The 10,139-nt window shown below is 48.9% G+C and overlaps 1 protein-coding gene across 5 annotated transcripts in view; it reads left to right on the top strand.

Moving 5' to 3' along the window:
* Positions 1-6,069: 6,069 nt before the first annotated feature.
* LOC140392876 (pleckstrin homology domain-containing family G member 5-like) overlaps positions 6,070-10,139 on the top strand; it is a 243,494-nt gene continuing 239,424 nt past the window's right edge. For 4 of the 5 annotated variants that reach the window (XM_072478625.1, XM_072478627.1, XM_072478626.1 and 1 more), the window contains exon 1: positions 6,070-6,225. The gene's annotated coding sequence lies outside the window, so the exon portion shown is untranslated. The remainder of the gene's footprint in view (positions 6,226-10,139) is intronic. The other variant, XM_072478624.1, reaches the window with a different exon arrangement.

Genomic DNA, 10,139 nt, shown 5'->3' with positions numbered 1-10,139 from the left:
GACAGGCTTGCACAAATATTTGCTCTCGATCATCCACAGTCAGCAAACAAAGCCTCCCTTTCACCCTGCATCAGTGGGAGGGACAATAAATTAACCATCTCATCTCCTCAGAACTGGGACCGAGAGAGAGAAAAAGATTGAGTGGAGGTTCCGCCTTTACAGACTGGCGCCTTACAGTCCCTCTCACCCTCCCTATCTCTGAAACCTCCTCCAGGCCCTGCACACCTGCCTATCTTTGCAATCTCCTCTAACCCTCAATGACTCTGAAACCTCCTCCTGCACCTACAACGCACCCTATTTTTGTAACCTCCTCCAGCTCCTACAACCCTCACTGTCCCTGATACCTCCTCCAGCACCTACAACCCTCCCTATTTCTGTAACCTTCTCCAGCCCCGAAAACATTCCCTATTTCTGAAACCTCCTCCAGTCCCTGCAATCCTTCCTATCTCTGTAAATCTTCTCCAGCCCCTACAACCCTCACTAACTCTGTAACCTCCTCCAGCCCCTTGCGCCAGTCAAACAGCTACTCAACTATGGTGTTCCTATAAAAGCAGCCTGTCAGAGTTTTGGTGAACACGTTAAAAAGGAGGAGAGTAGCTAATTTGAGCGTTGGACCCTTAGAGGAATAAACTGGGCAAGGGGATGGATTAAGAACAGGGAAGAAGGAAATAGCTTAGGGCAAGATATTCAGGTACTGCCCACTGGTACAATCTTCTGGTTCCCCCAAAGATGTATCCCTCCACTCCCACCACCTTGCAGTTGGTTCCTCAGCAGGGGGATAGGCGAGCCACACAGCCAATGGTGAGCTGCCTTTGCAACCCTAAAACACGTCGGGATTTGGGGGAATAGGTGTTGGAGTGCAGAAAATCCCACCTGTTTTCTTTGCAGAAGCATTTTCCATCTGCTATCACAGTAGAAGACACGAAAGCTTCCCTTGAACAGCAGTAAATTCAGAGGGAAATGGGTGTGGAGAACTTAAAACAATTAAGATGGCTTGAGAAAATATTCTTTGAAATCAGATGGGATGCATCCCCTGGGTCTGAAACCAAATTAGGTGCTGCCGCCATTGGATCCCCCTCAAGGCCCAGCTGCGGCTATCATCTTTGTCCTTTTCAACAAAAGAATGCCGAACCTGCCACCCCTTGCATTTCACCAATATGGAGATGAGACATTTTTTGCTACCTTGACTCCACAGCTGCTGTAATATTGGGCTGGCTTCTTCGTTCCTGAGAGTAAGTGTTTACGCCAGGGCAGGATTCATGGACTCTCCCAACAGCAAAACTGGCGCTGAACCTGGATCGATTCAGCGACTGTGGACAGGCTAGCACCAGCGCCACGTGGAACAAAATCAATTCCAGTGAAAAACAGTGCGGGATTCACCGGGTCTGTGATTGACACTCAGGTGGCTGACAAGCTGCAGTTGCATATGCACATTAAAATCCCCACACATACTCATCCCAGCCAATAAGATGGCACTGGTTGTTGTGGAGCACGCCCTTATAGCTGATGGGTCGACTGGAGCCAGAGGGCACCTAACCTAGGGGAACATCTGTACGACCTGTGGCCCTAAGTTCACAGTGGGCTGTCAATGGCGTGCGCAACTGTATGGCTGCCTTTCTGGCTGCGGCAATGATGTTCCGTGCCCGTCCACGCCGACTCCACAGCCCACCTCCTGGCTGGTCACCCCCCGCAACTCCGCCTGGCATAAGTCCCCTGGCCAGTGGCACAACTGTCAGTAAATGATAGCAATGTTGGACACTTTCCGTACCTCTACTCTCTCCCTCAGCAGCCACGAAGCTGGTTTGACGGTTTTTGAAAGCACAAGTGAATCGCGCCATCGGAAACTCAGTGCATCGGAGGCGGAGAATCGCAGAGGCCCAGGAGAATATAGGTGAGGCCCGCTAATGATATGCCAACGGTGTTTACTGTACATGCGTTCCGGACCGCATTCTCCACGAGCAGGATGCTGCTGTCAAGTCAAAAAGACATTCAGACCATCACACAAATGAGTAATGTGTCATGTCAGTTTCAATGGAGGTGTGATGCCAGGTATGTAGGCCATATGTCTGGGTTAGCCCCTCTGTCTTACGGCGCCGAGGTCCCAGGTTCGATCCCGGCTCTGGGTCACTGTCCATGTGGAGTTTGCACATTCTCCCCTTGTCTGCGTGGGTTTCGCCCCCACAACCCAAAGATGTGCAGAGTAGATGGATTGGCCACGCTAAATTACCCCTTAATTGGAAAAAATTAATTGGGTAATCTAAATTTTTAAAAAAATGTAGGCCATTTGTCCCAAAGACTGGAACACCGTATCAAACAGCCTGTCCCTTTGTATGTTCGCAATAGGTAGAGTTCTAGCTGCACACAACTAGCCTGTGTTTGCAAAACTGAGAACACAATCTCCAACAGTAAATGCAATTCTGCGACTGAACAGCACTTACTGAACAATCGCACAGTACTAAGAATGTGGCTCACGTACGTGTGCTCAATATTACATTTATTCTGACACAGTGACCTGCCCTCTGCGGGCAAAATAAAACGTGTCCATGCATTCTGTCTTTTCCAGACACACAAAAACTTTGGGGACTCTCCGATGGTGCATTCCCATTGTCAATACCTCAACCCGTCAGAATCCACTTGCCACCCAATCAGACCCCTTTTTGTCATGTAGAGGAAACTGTCATGCCCTCTGAAATTTTGCATGCTTGTGTCGGCCCTGATGAATCCAAGGTGAAAACCCTCCGTGGGATGTCCCTTTTTCAGCCGTAGTCAAGTTATGGAAATAGATAAATTAGTGCGAGGGTGGGGGAGGAGGGGGGGGCATGGGGGGGGGGGGGGGGGGGGGGAGGGGAAGGGGGATGGGGGGATATGTCAGATGGACTATAATGTGGAAAAATGTGAGATTGTCACTTTGGCAGGAACTATAGAAAAGCATTGAACTATTAAAATGGAGAGAAATTGAGGAGCTCTGCAGTACAGAGGGATCTGGGCATCCTGGTACATTAATCTCACAATGTTGGTGCAGTGAGTGATCAGGAAGGCAAATGAAGAGTTCGTGTTCACAGCAAGGGGGAGTGGAATATAAACGTCGGCAAGTTTTACTGCGGCTGTTCAGGGTCTTGGTGCGTCCGCAGTCAGAGTACTGCGCAGAGTTTTGGTCTCCTTCGTTGAGGGAGGATATAACTGCTCTGGAAGCAGTTCAAAGAAGGTTCGCTCAACTGGTTCCTGGAATGAAGGGGGAGGGGGTCTTGGGTTTGTCTACAGGGAGCAGAGTGGAGCAGCGAAAGTGTGCTGGGCCTATAACCCAGAGGTCAATGGATCAAAACCATTCTCTGCTAGTTATATTTTTTAGGGCGGCAGGGTAGCACAGTGGTTAACACTGTTGCTTCACAGCACCAGGGTCCCAGGTTCGATTCCCGGCTTGGGTCACTGTCTGTGAGGAGCCTGCACGTTCTCCCTGTGACTGAGTGTATTTACTCCGGTTGCTCCGGTTTCCTCCCACAAGTCCTGAAAGACGTGCTATTAGGTAATTTGGACATTCTGAATTCTCCCTCTGTGTACCCGAACAGGCGCCAGAATGTGGCGACTAGGGGCTTTCCTCAGTAACTTCATTGCAGTGTAAATGTAAGCGGGGCTTCAGCTGGTAAGATGCACGTTGAGGGAACAAGGTGGCACCACAAGCAACCACTTTGGGGGTCCTGGAACAAAGGGAGACCCCAGAGCGGAGGGGCGCGTCCACCAGATAAGTGTGGTTGAGAGAGAGACACACACTGGGGAACAGAACAATATAGAGAGAGGACAGATCAAAGAATGGAGGGATAGAGAAAGATGACACACTGGTAACAGAGGGATATAGAGAGAGGACACACTGGTGAACAGAGGGATGTAGAGAGAGGACACACTGGTGAACAGAGGGATGGAGAGAGAGGGCACACTGGTGAACAGAGGGATATAGAGAGAAGCCGCACTGGGTAACGGAGGGATATAGAGAGAGGACACACTGGTAACAGAGGGATATAGAGAGAGGACACACTGGTGAACAGAGGGATGTAGAGAGAGGACACACTGGTGAACAGAGGGATGGAGAGAGAGGACACACTGGTGAACAGAGGGATATAGAGAGAGGACACACTGGTGAACAGAGGGATGTAGAGAGAGGACACACTGGTGAACAGAGGGATATAGAGAGAGGACACACTGGTGAACAGAGGGATATAGAGAGAGGACACACTGGTGAACAGGGGGATAGAGAGAGAGGACACACTGGTGAACAGAGGGATATAGAGAGAGGACACACTGGTGAACAGAGGGATATAGAGAGAGGACACACTGGTGAACAGAGGGATATAGAGAGAGGACACACTGGTGAACAGTGGGATATAGAGAGAGGACACACTGGTGAACAGAGGGATATAGAGAGAGGACACACTGGTGAACAGGGGGATATAGAGAGAGGACACACTGGTGAACAGAGGGATATAGAGAGAGGACACACTGGTGAACAGAGGGATGGAGAGAGAGGGCACACTGGTGAACAGAGGGATATAGAGAGAAGCCGCACTGGGTAACGGAGGGATATAGAGAGAGGACACACTGGTGAACAGAGGGATATAAAGTGAGGACACACTGGTGAACAGAGGGATGTAGAGAGAGAGCACACTGGTGAACAGAGGGATGTAGAGAGAGGACACACTGGTGAACAGAGGGATGTAGAGAGAGGACACACTGGTGAACAGAGGGATATAGAGAGAGGACACACTGGTGAACAGAGGGATGTAGAGAGAGGACACACTGGTGAACAGAGGGATGGAGAGAGAGGACACACTGGTGAACAGAGGGATGTAGAGAGAGGACACACTGGTGAACAGAGGGATATAGAGAGAGGACACACTGGTGAACAGAGGGATATAAAGTGAGGACACACTGGTGAACAGAGGGATGTAGAGAGAGAGCACACTGGTGAACAGAGGGATGTAGAGAGAGGACACACTGGTGAACAGAGGGATGTAGAGAGAGGACACACTGGTGAACAGAGGGATATAGAGAGAGGACACACTGGTGAACAGAGGGATGTAGAGAGAAGCCACACTGGTGAACAGAGGGATATAGAGAGAGGACACACTGGTGAACAGAGGGATATAGAGAGCGGACACACTGGTGAACAGAGGGATGTAGAGAGAGGACACACTGGGAACAGGGGGATAGAGAGAGAGGACACACTGGTGAACAGAGGGATATAGAGAGAGGACACACTGGTGAACAGAGGGATGTAGAGAGAAGCCACACTGGTGAACAGAGGGATGTAGAGAGAGGACACACTGGTGAACAGAGGGATATAGAGAGAGGACACACTGGTGAACAGAGGGATGTAGAGAGAGGACACACTGGTGAACAGAGGGATGTAGAGAGAGGACACACTGGTGAACAGAGGGATGTAGAGAGAGGACACACTGGTGAACAGAGGGATATAGAGAGAGGACACACTGGTGAACAGAGGGATATAGAGAGCGGACACACTGGTGAACAGAGGGATGTAGAGAGAGGACACACTGGGAACAGGGGGATAGAGAGAGAGGACACACTGGTGAACAGAGGGATATAGAGAGAGGACACACTGGTGAACAGAGGGATGTAGAGAGAAGCCACACTGGTGAACAGAGGGATGTAGAGAGAGGGCACACTGGTGAACAGAGGGATATGGAGAGAGGACACACTGGTGAACAGAGGGATATGGAGAGAGGACACACTGGGTAACAGAGAGATATAGAGAGAGGACATGATGGTGAACAGAGGGATATAGAGAGAGAGAACATACTGGGGAACAGAGGGGTATAGACAGAGGACACACTGGGAAACAGAGGGATAAATTAACAGCCTCTTCTTATCAGCGTGAGTGAACACACCCAAAAATGAATGAATCTTGTAACATTTTCCGGCTTGTGCTTAACCAAAACTTGTCGATCAGGAAGTCTTAGTGCTTTTGACAAATACATTCCTTTGATCACACCCCTGAAGCAGACAGCTCCCCGCCCTGCCTGATCCAGCAGCTCAGTTCAAAGGTACATCTGTGTCATTCACCCTGTCTGACAGGCTACGGGAAAGTCCTTATCCGACTCCCTTCCTGCAAAGCTCCGGGGAACAGGACCAACTCTCTCTGAGAGGAGCTGCCAAAATCCGGGTGTGGGCAAGGATTTGCGGAATCTCCCGGCAGCAGATGTGAGTTTACAGGTATGGAAACTCTGTGTATCGTGAACAATTGTCAAATCGGTCTGGGAAGTCAGATTGGAGACATGAAAATAGTGCAGAGACACAGCAAGGAATGGGTAGATGAGGAAGGGAGAGGTACGGAGTTAAGCATGCTCAACAACTTTCCTGTCAAACTCTCCCAGGACAAGTACTGCAAGGGGTTAGGTACAGGGTAAAGTCACCATAGTCCCAGAGGTTGCTCTCTCCTTTGAGGGGCAGAGCAGAATGACGATCAGAATGAAAATCACCACACCTAAGGGAGGGTCAAGGTTGAGAAGGTGGGTCTTATTGAATAACCTCAACCGGTACGGGAATTGAACCCGCGCTGCTGGTCTTGTTGTGCATCACAAACCAGCTGTCCAGCGAACTGAGCTAAACCAGCCCTGAAACAGAGCAAAGTTCCCGCTACACTGCCCCCAACAAACACTCCCAGGCCAGATTCAGCACAAGGTTAGATGCAGAATAAAGCTCTCTCTACAATGCTGCATTAACACCCAACTCTCCTCACACTCACCTGACCTAAAGTTACTCCAAGCTCTATCTCAAATACTAATCCGAAAACTAACCCTAACCCGAGTCCTAACAGTAGCCCTAACCACAGCCCTATCTGTAACTGCAACCCGAACTTTAACTCCAACCAGCTCCAAATATAAATCTAGGCCTAACTCTAACGATGATCCTAAAGGTTACTCTGACTCTAACTCTAACCCTAACTCTAACCTTAAAACTAACCCTAACCCTATTGATGACCGTAAAAGTAACTCTGGACGTGATCTAACCAAATTGGAACAGAATCCCATGACGAGTGCGTTTAGCCAGGTGTTTCCCCACGCTCGCAGCACCAAGAAACACCAGGCTATCTATCGGGACTCTGGGTCAATTCGGGATCTCAGTGGGGAACGCCCGCCGAAGACGCACTGAGTACCGTTTCCTGCACTGAGAAGCTCTGCTTTCCGGAACTCCTCAATACAGGAGGAGGTCAGGAAGCCATTTTAAAATGGCATCCCAATCTCTCGACCCCTTGACACGACCTGCGAACCTCCCCAAAGTCCCAACTCACCTATAAGGGGATCTTCGGGCCTCCACGCACTCAACCTCACATGCGCAGGGCACCCCTGGACCTGATCCCCGGTGAAGGGAAAATGCTAGCCTGGCACTCTGGCAGCTCCCCTGCCGACTGACAGTGCCACCTGGGCAGTTCAAGGCTGGCATTCAGGTGGCACTGCCAGGATGCCTGGCTGACACTACCAAGGTGTCTGGGTGGTGGCAGCAGTGCCACTGTGTCACCTTGGCCAGAGGGTAAACATCTGGGAGCCTCCAAAATTCTGGGAGACCCCTACAGGTGCCATTCTGTCTGGTCTCCGTTTATGGGAACCAACACTGAATGGTGCTCGCTCGAGGTCTCCGAGGCTAAGGGGTTAGATCCCAACACCTCGGGTAGATCGGGAAGCAGAATTGCAAAATAGTGATCCAGCCCAGGGTGAGATTCAGATCTTTTGGCACAACGCGGCCAGAAGATCGTGCCCTCTGACTCAGACCTTAACCTTATAACTAACCCTAACTCTTATGATGACTCTAAAAGTAATTCAGAATCTAACCCTAACCCTAACTATAATATTTGCTCAGACCAACTCTGACCCTAGTCAAACCGTTAAAACTAACCCTAACATTCAGCCTAGCCCTAACCCCAATCTTTAAACCACCCCTACCCCGATTGATAAGCCTGAAACAAACTCCAATCTGATTCCTTATCCTAACTTCAACCATCAAATTAACTGTGACAAACTCTAACTCTAATCCCAACCTCAAAACTACCCCTAAGGCGAGTCCTAACCTTAACCTTAAAACTAACCCTAACTCTAACCTTCACCCTAACTTTAATCCAAACCCTAACCTTACCCATAACCTGAGACTGTCACCCTTTGTTCTAGACTCCTCCCCTCCCCCTACAACTAGAGGGAACAGCATTCCTGATCCGGAATGTCAAACCCTGTCACAATTGGTAGCCCAGTGGGTTAGCCCTGCAGCCTCATGGCGCTGAGATCCCAGGTTTGATCCCGGCTCTGGGTCACTGTCAATGCGGAGTTTGCACATTCTCCCCGTGTCTGCATGAGTTTCGCCCCAACAACTCAAAGTTGTGCAGGGTAGGTGGATTGGCCACGCAAAATTGCCCCTTAATTGGAAAAAATGAATTGGTGTTTCTCTATTTACTTGCTATAAATATGTCGGTTAATAAGGTCGCCTTTCTTAATCTTAATTATGCGTATGCTTTCAGAGTCGCCAGGTATCTCTCGATACCGCCACAAGGTTCAACCCGAATACTGATCAAAGAGCCAATACACCAGTTAGTTAGTTCAAAGTCAATGGTATTTATTTACACACAGTATGATTTGCTCATGCACAATAACACTACAGGCTAAACTATATCTATCACTAACACCTATACTTAACTTCGGGTGCCCACTTAGGTCAGAGGAACAATGGCCGTTGTTCGGATCTGAGGCTGTTGGGTTTGAAGAGGTAACAGGAGTACAGCTAAGGTCGTCCGTCTGGTAGCGAGCGTTGACCTTGAACTTACTTGCTTCTGGTGATGCTGGTGGAAGGGTCTCTCCGCTTGAGAGCCGAATCCAAGAGAGAGAACCTTTGGCGGGGGTTACTTCTTATACTTGGAGGGGCTTTGCGCCCTTTTAGGCGGGCCTTAAACTTGGCCCCAATTAATTGGGCAGCTTCTTAATCATTGTCATTGATCTAAGCCAATAAAGGAGCGGGTGCCTTGAGGCAGGGCATGTCCTAGGTAGCCGTTGGCCTGGCTTTGTTTGTGTCTTTTGGTTGGGGTAGTGGCGCCGGAATGTCTGAGACAGTATCGGCTACCTGATCATTCGTCCTTTATTCCCAGAGATGGGCCATCAATATGTAAATCGACCCAGAGTTTCGATTCCGTCTGCAAACTGCCTTCCAAATATACATTCAGGCTCTGTGCCTGCTTGTTGCTTTGCATTGTCCATATTTCCCTATAGGCTCTGCAAGTGTCCATTTTATACACTGAAAGTGGCCATCTCAGATGGCTACACACCCTCCTTGTGATCCTCAACGCGAAGCGTGAAGGATCATATTGCTGAATCTTCTTTGTTCTCTGCCTAAGTCAAGCACCCACAATCAAGGACAGGCTCTACTCTACTCTGTCCTATGGAGTGGAACCTTTACCTAAATTGCTTTATGTACATCACATTATTATAAAATCCTAAGGGGCGCTATGACATTCAGGCAGGCATTACAATTATTTTTCATTTAAAACATGGGAACATCTAACTATTCTTCTCTAAACTATCGTTAGTCAATTAAAAGAATTTACAACAGTATGAACTATACAATAGCAGCATTACATGTCTCGTATCTTCGCGGTCAAGTACAGAATTTCACATCTTTTATTAGAACAAAAAAAAAATTAGTCGATGCACTTTATTTACTTCGAGGGAGTGGGGGGTTTGTTGAAGTCTGAAAATAGGGGGGTCTGAAGGTATATACTGGAGTGCGGGAGGCTTTCCTTCGCCATTTACGAAGCCTCAGTATCTGGATGACACTAACAGTGTTTCCACGATGTATGAAAGGGAATACCATTTGATAATTTATCACACCAGGTTGATGTATCAATGGCTGTCTCTGCGTGTGGTGTATATGAGGGATGGGAAACATTCACGGCCTGTGGGGTAGGGGTCGGGGGGTCGCATCCGCGCGCAACTGTAGTGATCCCACGGAGATGCAAATGTAGATCATGATGTCTGTCTTCATGTCCTCTTTTTCCTTCTTGGTCTTCCTCTGTCTTCTGTTGTTCTGGATTTCCTGTGGACACAAACATAATATCTGTTATTACCTTGTTTAAGATCTCGCATGTCTGT

The sequence above is a fragment of the Scyliorhinus torazame genome, chromosome 16 (assembly GCF_047496885.1).
Source record: "Scyliorhinus torazame isolate Kashiwa2021f chromosome 16, sScyTor2.1, whole genome shotgun sequence".
NCBI classification, from domain to species: domain Eukaryota; kingdom Metazoa; phylum Chordata; class Chondrichthyes; order Carcharhiniformes; family Scyliorhinidae; genus Scyliorhinus; species Scyliorhinus torazame.
The sequence above is the reverse complement of the archived record's forward strand: the minus strand, read 5'-3'. Positions and strand labels throughout refer to the sequence as shown.